This window comes from Lolium perenne, chromosome 6, assembly GCF_019359855.2.
Source record: "Lolium perenne isolate Kyuss_39 chromosome 6, Kyuss_2.0, whole genome shotgun sequence".
Taxonomy (NCBI): Eukaryota; Viridiplantae; Streptophyta; class Magnoliopsida; order Poales; family Poaceae; genus Lolium; species Lolium perenne.
In genome coordinates, this window is record NC_067249.2 from 132,354,437 (window position 1) to 132,365,171 (window position 10,735).

The 10,735-nt window shown below is 39.7% G+C and overlaps 1 long non-coding RNA gene across 1 annotated transcript; it reads right to left on the reverse strand.

Annotated features, from left to right (window-relative positions):
- Nucleotides 1–5,460: 5,460 nt before the first annotated feature.
- On the reverse strand, nt 5,461–7,563 carry LOC139832042 (uncharacterized). The gene is made up of 3 exons (XR_011746548.1): nt 7,450–7,563; nt 6,329–6,494; nt 5,461–5,621 (listed from the first exon to the last, which is right to left on the reverse strand). It is a non-coding gene; the product is annotated as an uncharacterized lncRNA (long non-coding RNA).
- Between the last annotated feature and the right edge of the window lie 3,172 nt (nt 7,564–10,735).

Consider the following 10,735-nt stretch of genomic DNA (forward strand, 5'->3'; position numbering starts at 1 on the left):
AAACCCTAAACACTAAACCCTAAACCCTAAAGCCTATAATTAAACCCTACATATATAGGCCAACGACACTTAATTGCGCATCAAGCAGGCGACCAACTAATTAGCGCTAATAAATTAATTAACTTGATTTTTGACAAGTTCTCTCGAATGAAAACACATTTGATTAAGTTGCATCATAATATATATATAATTAGTGTGCATGCGCGCATGGCATACCTAGCTTGCATATCATTCGTGCATATATTTCAATATATATATTTGAACATATTCTTGGGGATATATATATAGTTCAATCTCTCTCACGATCTATATATCGTTGGTGGCCAAAAAACACACTTATATACGCATGCACTTTATGCGCAAACGCGCAGGTGCCTCTAATAATAATGTGTGTGTGCACTCGATCGATGATCCCTAAACCTTAAACCATACAACCCTAAAACCCTAATCCCTAATCCCTAAACACCCTAAACACCCTAAACTCTAAACCCTAAACCCTAAACGTACACCCTAAACACCCTAAACACTAAACACTAAACCCTAATTAAACCCTACATATATATATAGGCCAACGACACTTAATTGCGCATCAAGCAGGCGACCAACTAATTAGCGCTCATAAATTAATTAACTTGAATTTTGACAAGTTCTCGATCTCGAATGAAAACACATTTGATTAAGTAGTCTCATAATATATATATATAATTAGTGTGCATGCGCGCATGGCATACCTTGCATATCATTCGTGCATATATTTCAATATATATTTGAACATATTCTTGGGGATATATATATATCAATCTCTCTCTCTCGATCTATATATCGTTGGTGGCTAAGAAGCACACTTATATATATATATATACGCATGCACTTTATGCGCAAAGGCGCGGGTGCGTCTAATCATTCATGTGTGTGCGTATATTTGAACATATTCTTGGGGATTTCAATCTATATCTCTCGATCTATATATCATTGGTGGCCAAGAAACACACTTATATATATACGCATGCACTTTATGCGCAAATTAAGGCGGGTGCCTCTAATAATGTGTGTGCGCACTCGATCGATGATCCCTAAACCTTAAACCATAAAACCCTAAAACCCTAATCCCTAATCCCTAAACACCCTAAACACTAAACCCTAAACCCTAAACAATAAACCCTAAACCCAAAAACCCTAAACACTAAACCCTAAACCCTAAACCCTAAACACTACACCTAAACCCTAGACCCTATACCCTAATTAACACTAACCCTAACCCTAGCCCTAATTAAACCCTACATATATAGGCCAACGACACTTAATTGCGCATCAAGCAGGCGACCAACTAATTAGCGCTGATAAAATAATTAACTTTAATTTTGACAAGTTCTCGATCTCGAATGAAAACACATTTGATTAAGTAGTCTCATAATATATATATAATTAGTGTGCATGCGCGCATGGCATACCTTGCATATCATTCGTGCATATATTTCAATATATATTTGAACATATTCTTGGGGATATATATATATCAATCTCTCTCTCTTGATCTATATATCGTTGGTGGCTAATAAGCACGCTTATATATAGCTATTCTCGAACCCCCCTTAAGAGTGGTTCTAGAATAGCTATTCTAGAACCCCCCCTATAGAGCCCAACTATTCTCGAACCCCCCTTAAGAGTGGTTCTAGAATAGCTATTCTAGAACCCCCCCTGAACCAACCGAATCAACTATGAAGCGAACTTCCTGCCCCGCGCCTCCCACCTCCGCCCGCGCGCCACCCGCGACCTCACGCCCGCCCCGCGCCGCCCACCTCCCGCACCGCGCCGCCACTCCCGCGCCGCACCGCGCCGCCACCTCCCGCGCCGCCCCGCGCCGCCCACCTCCCGCACCGCGCCGCCCACCTCCCGCCCGCCCCGCGCCGCTTCACCTCCGCTCCGCGCCGCCCACCTCCCGCCCCGCGCGCTCCCATCTCCCGCCCCGCGCACCGCCCGTGATCTGGCCTACACTTCGCCGCTGCCCGTTACCCGTCCTACGCGCTGCCAACGCCGACCTCCCGGCCGGCGCGCCGCTGGCCGTGTACTGCCCTGTCGACCGGGCGCCGGAGTTCACCGGGCGCTTGACATAGGGAGGCGACCCATGCCTGTTGCCAGATCTCAGTTTATTCCCTGTGAGAAAAATAAATAAAAAACTCTAGAGTACAAAAAAAAGGAAGTTCACATCTACAAAGACTCCGTAGTTCACATCTGCAAAACTTGGATGTTCACATACACAAAAATTGTAATTTTGGAAAAATCTCCAGATTTCAAAAAATCGGGAAGTTCACATCTGCAAGACTTGGTTCACACTCGCAAAATTCAGAAGTTCACTTTCGCCGAATTCAGAAGTTCAGAAGGCTGCTGCATAACTAAACATGAAAAATCGGAAGTTCACTTCGAACGCAATAGAAGTTCACATTATTTTGGGAAGTTCACTTCGAACAAAAGACAAACACAACTCGGAAGTTCAATTCCAACATGTGGAAGTTCGCTATATTTTCAGAAGTTCACTTGCCACCACCGGGAAGTTCATTTACCTCCATACGGAAATTCACTCCCCGTATAGAAGTTCATATTTGAAATGGAAGTTCACTCTTACAATGTTGAGGTCCGTCTGGAAGTTCAGATGCAGAGAAGGGGAAGTTCAGATAGTGCAGATGCGACGGTAGTTCGCTATATTTTCTGAAGTTCACTTCAAACTAGACCAAAGTTTTGGAAGTTCGCCCTGTACAATATTGAAGTCCGTCGGGAAGTTCAGATTCAGGGGAGAAGAAGTTCACATCCACAGAAGTTCGCTATAATTTTATTACATGCCAGAAACTTTTATACCGCGATCGGAAGTTCACTAACAGATATAAAGGAAGTTCACTTCTATATTCGAGCACCTCATACACTCTGTTTTTCTGGACGGAAATCATACGCATAGAAATCGTCCGTACAACCACCGATTGCGCAAATCGACCAACTCAACTTACAATTAGCACTAATATAACTCTATTAATACTCCAACATATCGCAATGCCACACCTAATCAATCTAGATGAGCCAATTTCGAAATGTTCTTGTGTCGGCGTTATCTTCACTTTTATGTATTTCTGAAATTAAACTAAAACCATTTAGAATTTGGAAAAACATTCAACATGAAAAAGATTCGCCTAATCAATATCTTTTCAACGCAATATCATTTGGAAAATTCCGATAAGTGGTTCGGAAATTAGCCCCAAAAAACAGTTCGAAAAACTGAGAAGTTCGAAAAACGTAATCACGTATTTTCAAATCTGCTCTTAAACTGTAAAGAATTTAGAAAAGTGTTCTTCATGAAAAAGGTGCGCCTAGTCAGCACCTTTCCAACGGCATATCATACGCATCATTCCGATAAACGGTTTGAAAACTGGAACCCCAAAACTGTACAAAAATAGAGAAATCCGCGAAAACGTAGTTTTGTATATTTCAAATTTGTTTTAATCAATGTAGAATTTGGGAAAACAATGAACACGAAAAAGTTGCGAAATTTCCGTGCGAATCCAACGGTATATTATACGCATCAATCCGATAAGCGGTTTGAAAATCATCATGAAAATACTGTCCGCACGAACATGCAATTCTGGTATTCCGTCGAGAAGTTCACTAGGAAAACACGCGGAAGTTCGGAAAGCGTTCGAGAATAGGAAAACACTAGGATAACTATTCTCGAACCCTTTCTGAACTTCCTGGTACATGGATCTGAACTTCTTCTTCCCTGAATCTGAACTTCCCGACTGACTTCAATATTGTACAGGGCGAACTTCCGAAACTTCAGTCTAGTTTGAAGTGAACTTCAAAAAATATAGCGAACTTTCGTCGCATCTGAACTTCTCTGGAACCACTTGTGAACTTCCGGGTGTTTCCTAGTGAACTTCTCGACGGAATACCAGAATTGCATGTTCGTGCGGACATTATTTTCATGTTGATTTTCAAACCGCTTATCGGATTGATGCGTATAATATACCGTTGGATTCGTACGGAAATTTCGCAACTTTTCCGTGTTCAGTGTTTTCCCAAATTCTGTATTGTTTAAAACTAATTTAAAATATACAAAACAACGTTTTCACGGATTTCTCTATTTTCGTGCAGTTTTGGTGTTGTGATATTCAAACCGTTTATCGGATTGATGCGTGTGATATGCCGTTGGAAAGCTGCTGACTAGGCGCACCTTTTTCATGCAGAACACTTTTCCAAATTCTTTACAGTTTAAGAGCAGATTTGAGAATACGTGATTCCGCTTTTCAAACTTCTCGGTTTTTCGTACTGTTTTTTGGGGATTTTTTCCGAACCACTCGTCGGAATGTTCCAAGTGATATTGCGTTGAAAAGATATTGATTAGGTGCAGCTTTTTCATATTGAATATTTTTCCAAATTCTAAACGGTTAAAGTTTAATTTCAGAGATATGTAAAATCGGAGATAACGCCGACACGGCAACATTTTTATATTGGCTCATCTAGATTGATTAGGTGAGGCATTGCGGTGTGTTGGAGTATTAATAGGGTTATAGTAGTGCTAATTTTACGTGGCGTCGGTCGATTTTCCCAATAAGAGGTTGTACGAACGATTTCTATGCATATGATTTCCGTCCAAAAAAATACAGTGCTCGAATATGGAAGTGAACTTCCGATCGAAGTATAAAAGTTTCAAGCATGCTCAAAATGTACTTCCTACATGTGCAAGGTGAACTTTCGCGCCGATACAAAGTAAAGTTTGACAAAAGAAAATCTCTGGTATGTTCACGGTGAACTTCCCCGTGTTCAAAGTTAATATTAACAAAAAATAAATTTCCAACTTATTTTCTAAATTTTCTAGAAGTGAACTTATGATGTTCGTCCGCTGTTTTTTCTTGATGAGGTTTTCCTACAGTGAATATTGCCAATAATTTTTGTGAAACCAGTTCTTGACAAATTGAACTTGCCAATAAAATAGAAGTGAACTACAGTTTCTCGAGTATATCAGTATATCATCAGTGGTATTTTTTCACACATTTTTTTGTTAACTTTCAAGTGCATAGGAATTGAACTGCTTTACGGAAGAAAACGAACTCCCCGAATTGGAGTAAACTTTATAGACAGAAGTTAACAGTCATTTTCTCAAAAGAAAAAGAAGGTGAACTGTGGTGAGCTACTTATATACATACAACTAAAATGCCGAGCTACACAAAAGTGGACTGTCCAGATCACATAGCTAAGCGCATCCATCCTCGTTGCCGCACATACATGTATCTATGCGCACAGGAGCGTTTTCAACAAACATATGGCATTCATGAGAACATCATAAACCAGTAGTACCAAGTGTGTGTTCCTGATGGCCTGGACAAGCATGTATTCAACTAGCCAAAACCCAAGACCAACTGAGTTAAGCTTGGGAGTGAGAGATCCTCAGCAGCTGGGATTGGGAGGTCGCCAACTCCTCGAATGCTGACCACGGCATCACGACTTCTCCAACTACAACGCAAAGTTTCCTTGAAGAAAGTTGTCCAGAATCTTCATTCACCTCCATAAGCTCATAAACTAGTGCAAATTCTAAATAATCTTCACAATGAGAGTAAGTTCCTTTTGAAGATGCACACCTGTACAATTATATAGTCAAAATGAATTGCTGATCATGAAATTTTGATCATAATAGTTAAATTTCCTCTAAATAGTCAACATAAAGACAAAAGCTACATAACAGAAGGAAGATTACTTTGGTTAGACCTACCCAAAACTACCAGTACACGGTGAAACATACCAGTACCAACATTTGTCTGTGATAGTTTAATGTAGTGAGATGGTTTAGACTGAGAAGTGAATTTATGTTGCAGTGAAGCAAAAGAATTTTTATTCCAAATTGCAGATGATTTGTACTGCGCAACGATCAGTTTTTTGAATGCAATCCTCCATACACAAAGCTGGTGCATATCCAGAAACAGGAAAAGAAATACTGGCCTACAGAAGTATTTTTGCAGTAAAAATAAGTGAACGTCTCGAACAGAAGATTCGAACTTCTAGAAAATAACGAATGAACTTCCTACTTTGAGACAATAAAATGTGAAACCTTTTTTGCCCCAACAGAGTGAATGTCCTGAAAAGGAGAATTAATCCTTTTGTCTAACTTTTAGACAAAATATAAAAGATGTCCTGGTGAACTGCACTAACAAATAAAGCTCGAAGTGAACTGGCGGATAATAGTTATTTTCTAAACTTCATTGTTCACCACTAGCAAACTACACAGAGTTACTAAGTGAACTGCCACTTCAAGTCACATTTACAGCGTTGAAATAAGTTCGGGTCTTACCAGCAGGAAGTCCATGCGAGTCCAGTGCCCAGGAGGAGGATGCCTGCTGACACCATAGAAGATAGCTTGTGGACTCTCGATTATTCTAATAAGTGCAGAAAAATGGAAGGTACGTCCTTGTCCTGGCTGGAGATAGGCAGCCCCATAGTATTTACCTAGTTTTTATCTAACAAAACAAGATGTTGTTAGTCACTGTCACATAACTCTTTACTAATAATTGTTCGCCTGTAAACACAAATTATTCGAGCATTGCCTTTAAGTATGTACAAAGCCAACTTTAGTATTTTTGTATCTATTGAACTTCACTTTATTACGGAGTGAACTTCAATCTACAACAATGAACTCACTATGAGCATTTGATCTGTTTCATGTAAAACTGAAATGAACTACCATGTAGTATAAATTGAGATGTCTTCATGTTCGAAGCGAACTGTTAAAAAATGAACTATGTAATAACTGAACCACTCACAGTGAAACTATGAAAACCGAACTACCATGCAGCCTATGCACTTCATGTTTGCTGGCAGCAGAGCACGAAGTGAACTATGAAATAACTGAACCACTCGATAAAATGAAATGAACTGGATGAAAAATAAAAGTGAACGTCTACGGTAGATAAAGTGATTTTCTTTCTTTTTCATCTATGATAGAATGAACTCTTTTCAGAAAATAAAAGAGTTACTCCCGTAGTGGACGAACCGAACTTGTGTCTAAATTAAAAGTGAACTTCGCAATTTTTCTGTTGTGTGCTTTTGTATCAAATCTAGTGGATGAAGGAAACTTCCAAAACAATAGTAAGTAAACTTCAAATGTGAAAGACATGAACTTCTATCTTTAAAGCTATCAAACTTATCCATAATAAATTGATGCAGAGGATAAATGTCCAGTGTATAAATTAACTAGAGAGACAAGAAAACAATTGGAGATAGAGGTAGCATGCTCAGATGCAGAACTGACGCCTTCCTGATATATACATGTGGACTTCTCTCGTGAAACAAGTGCACTGCTGCAGAGGATAAATGTCCAGTGTATAAACTAAATACAGCAAACTTTTAAACCAAGCTGATGGTTTAACACTGTGATTCTGATAAAGGAACAGTGTTCTGCTAGTTTACACGCACCTGCACTTCCAGTAAGGGGGTGGGACTGGTGCGTCCGCAGGGGCAGCGAGCGAGCTCGGAGCTTGGTGGACTCCGGTGTGATTCATGGTGGACTCCTGATGGGGGCGAGGTGAACTGCCCGTATGCAATCACCGATGTAAAACAGGAATAAAATGAGTACTCAATGCCCTATCAAGGTGATAGTTTCAGATGTAGTCCAGTATATAGTACAAGCACTCCTAGTTCAAGCATAAATGCTATCGCCACAGAATGACAAAAAAATGATAAGCTTCTAGTTGGTAATTCCTTAAACAGATTAAATGCTATGACACGTGCTCATTCTATTTCACCAAACTACATTAGTAGTTATTTTCTTCATTCTTAATAAGTGGACTCCATACTGTTTACCTTTTTCTAAGTAAATAGGCGTAATGAACTTTCACACAAAATAAATACGAATTTTCACATTGAGAGATAATGAACTTGGACGAGAAATTGGTGTGAACTTGCCGATTAGAATAATTGGCATAGCGAACTCCCCAAAAAAGAAGAGGTGAGCTTCACGCATAGATCAAATGAACTTCGCCTATGGAATATATACATCAACAATATTCTAGACATTCGCTACCTTCTATTTTCGTCTGAACCTAAAAGTGAATATCCTGATACTAAAAGTGAATCTCCTGAATGGGCCAAAGTGGATTCCGCGGCAAAGAGAAGTGAACTTTCATAATACTAACAAGTCCTCATGAACAAAGGGAACTTTTTGGACAACTTTCTCTTGTGGATGGTCTAAAATTCTGTCTCTCATTCAGATAGTAACTTCTTATTCTATTTTTTTACAGTTAACTTTCTGTTGTGTTCTTTAGCCAAAATCAGTGGACAAAGCAAACTTCCGTAACAAATACAAATAAATTCATGCGAGAACAAGGTGAGCTTGTACTTTTTAACAAAGCACTATCAGTTGCAAAGTTTGCCTGCCGGACGAGCTAAACTGCAAGAAAATGTAAGCTGGACCTTTACCTTTTCATCATCTGAACTTCGTAGCAGATCACCATGACCTGACATGACCGGAGTAGCTCTCCCACAGGCGTGGCTGCTTGAGGTGCTGTGCTTGGCCTGGAGCGGTGCTCAGGGAGATCACAGTTATAAGTCTATTTGGTTCAGGCCTTTCTCTGGTAAGATACTACACAAATCGAGGAACAACACCTCACTAGACAACTTCTTCAATTGGAGGGCTCCATGTGCGTCCTGATATAACTATTTTTCAATCCAAAGTGAACTTCCTCTAATGAATGAACTTCCTGTGAATAACAAACAAACTATATGATGAAACTTTTTGGACGGAAGAAGGTAAAGTTACAAAAAGAAGAGCACATCTATTTATTTTATATACAATGAACTACCTATTTTCTCCTATGTGCACTTCCAGACATATACTTTGTATTATTACAGGGCATTGCATAACAATCATTTTTTAGTGTAATCATCCATATCTGAATTTCCCGCACTAACTCTCTGAACGAACTGTGCACCAAACTGAACTTCGTAAAAATAAAAGTGTGAACTCCATCAAAAAATAAAAGAGTGAACTCCATATGAGAATAGAGCGAACACACATACACACAGCTAACCTAAGAAGAGTGAACTTTTCAGGAACAAATAACTGAACTTCTCCATAGCAAAGAACAAATAAACCACATATGAATTAATTTTATGTGTATAAATAGAGATGCTATTTTTTCTAGATTGGCTGACAGTGAACTTATGGCAAAGCTTTCACCACAGAAATAAAACTTCTACAAAATGATATGTAAACTTTTCTTCGTAAGCAAAATGAACCTCTACCTTTTTATATAGTCAGAAACGCATCAGGACATACATAGTAAAAATGAATCCCCAGTCTAGACGTCGTGAACTACCCAGCAATGGTTTCTTTTAACATGGTGAACTTGCACGACATGGTATTCCCGTTATAAACCTAATGTGGACTTCATATTATAAATACATGGGAGTTACTTTGAGCTAAACGACTCTACTTCCTGCAATTTTCCCGGTTCTATTTATCAGTCTGAGGCAATCTAACACGATGGCTAACAGTGAACTGCACCTATGCCAAATATGATCTGCCTCATATTCATGTCATGAACTGCGGATGCTGGATAAGTGAACGACCCAAAACTACTAAAATGAACTATTGGTGCTTCCGAGGTGAACTGCAGATGCCGAATATGAGAAGCAAGACCAAACTGAGTTAAGCATAACCACTTTATCTATGGAGTCTAATGCAAAAAATTGTTATTTTATTTCGCCGAGTGAAATGCCATGTTGAATTAGTGAATTTCTTAAAATAAGCAAGCGAACTGCTATTTTGAATCAGTCATGAGTCAGATTTGGAATAGTCAGTGTACCGCGAGAAATCGAATTGGTGAACTACTGGTTTGTAGTAAATAACCAGACACGTTTATTAGAAGCATCTCACTTTCTTCTCCCCACCTCCATTAATTAGGAGCTCACTACTATTGAACTACTACTCCAGTGCGTTGATAAAAAAGGCAGACCCTGGCGGTTAAAACATCAAATGTAGTACAATACCACCCGCAATTTTTATATCTGAATTTCACGCATTAACTCTCTGAACTGACTGCACTCTTTCTGAACTGCAGAATGGACAAGGCTAGCAAGCCACGGGGCGTTGCTGTTCAGATGTAACCATAGTACTAGTTCAGAATTAGCTTCCCATAGCATCAAGAAGTGCAGAGGGCGCTCGCCTTCGTGAATCATGCATGAAAGAGGTGGGGAAAGATCAACTTACCCAGACTAAGGTGGTGCTATTCTTCACACTTCAAATGGTAAGGACTCCCTGCGGCTGCAATGGAGATTGTGACGCGCGAAAGAGGTGAGGAACAGGGCAAAGGCGGCAATGGGAAGGGCGGGGCGCGCGGTGGAGATTGTGACGCGCGAGCGAAGCAAGAGGGCGGGGCGGCTGGAGGAATATTCTATCTAGCAGGAATATATAAAATGAAAATAGCAGTAGATGTACACCCTTTAGTCAGAAAATAAGCATTCATCCCTTTAACATGAAGTATGACAAATAATATCGTCTCCGTGAGCCGCCTATGCACCTCAAAAACTGAAAAGCGAACTTCCAAAATAAGCAAATGTGTGAACCACCTGAAATTGAAGTGGTGAAACTGTCCCAAGTGCAGAACCTCTGTATTGTCCAAAAAATGATTCTAACTTCGAATTAAAAAGTGAACATTGTGACTAAAAATGCATACTTTTATCGTGCGTACTCGTTTTTGCC